The sequence below is a fragment of the Adiantum capillus-veneris genome, chromosome 29, assembly GCF_014529385.1.
Source record: "Adiantum capillus-veneris isolate H3 chromosome 29, ASM1452938v2, whole genome shotgun sequence".
NCBI lineage: Eukaryota > Viridiplantae > Streptophyta > Polypodiopsida > Polypodiales > Pteridaceae > Adiantum > Adiantum capillus-veneris.
In genome coordinates this window covers 121,053,092-121,054,276 of record NC_140959.1, presented here as the reverse complement: position 1 = coordinate 121,054,276, position 1,185 = coordinate 121,053,092, and positions in this window count along the sequence as shown.

Genomic DNA, 1,185 nt, shown 5'->3' with positions numbered 1-1,185 from the left:
ATATGTTGATCCAAATCTACTCTCAGAATCAAATAAAATTGTTGTTAATGGTAATTTGTAACATGTCACCCTCTGTCGACAAACTGTCTTTCTATCTCGTTCTCTACAATGCCAGAGAGCGTGTGAAAGTATGTAGCCCATGTCGATGTTGATGTCGATGCCAATGTCGGACGTCACTCCTCTATGAAAGAGGCACCTCACCCATGCACGTTGAGATGTCAAGAAAGAAGTCAATGTTGCATGCTGGAAAACAAGTCGTCAATGTCGATAGGTGTCGATGCCGAAGAAGAGCCGATGTGCTCTCTCTCTCACACACACTTACTATGCCGATGTTGAGAAGAGGTGTGTGCCTTTAGGCCTTCAATGTTGAAGTTGAGAGGAAGGTATCTCTTTCTCTCTATATACACTCTGTCTCCTCTTTTACTCAACTCAAATGCACAATCTACCCTGAGAAAGTAGCCTCTTTGTTTTTTATTTTTGACATATCTACACTCTAAACTAGCTGATAAGTTCTACTATTAAACAAGGCAAGTTTCCAACCCAAGGATCAAGCCCATTGCCAAATTGTGGTATACGATAGGAGGTCCAAAAAATCCACCAAACAATGTAACGATCAACCCCAATAGGCATAGCACAACCATCCAAACAACCCACAAACATCTTAAGGGGAGGGTCACCCCTAAGGGGTGGAGAAATGGATTAGCGGACAAGTCCCACTCAGATCACAAGTTTATCAAGCACCCGAGTATTAACCAAAGAGTATCCATAGAATACAAAAAGACCATTCACACCCATAGGGGAGGGTCATCCACAATTAGAACTATCAGTTAACAAAATATATGGGATCCATCCTTTCATGGTATACAAAAGAGAAACAAGCCCTCCATCCCATCAATATAGAAAGTCCGGTCTAGATAGGTAATTAGGTCAAGCCCAATATAGTGAAAGAGTGTGTGTGTGTGTGTGTGTGTGTGTGTGTGTGTGTGTGTGTGTGTGTGTGTGTGAGAGAGAGAGAGAGAGAGAGAGAGAGAGGGCCACCCCTGTCACAAGTGAAGCAATGAATGCCTCAGCACATCACGATCTCTTTTAGCGGCAAGAATGAATAAATTGCCAGTCTAAAGCAGAGACTTTGAAGAGAGCACTTCTGAGAGAGAGAGAGAGAGAGATGGTTACTCTTGTTACAAG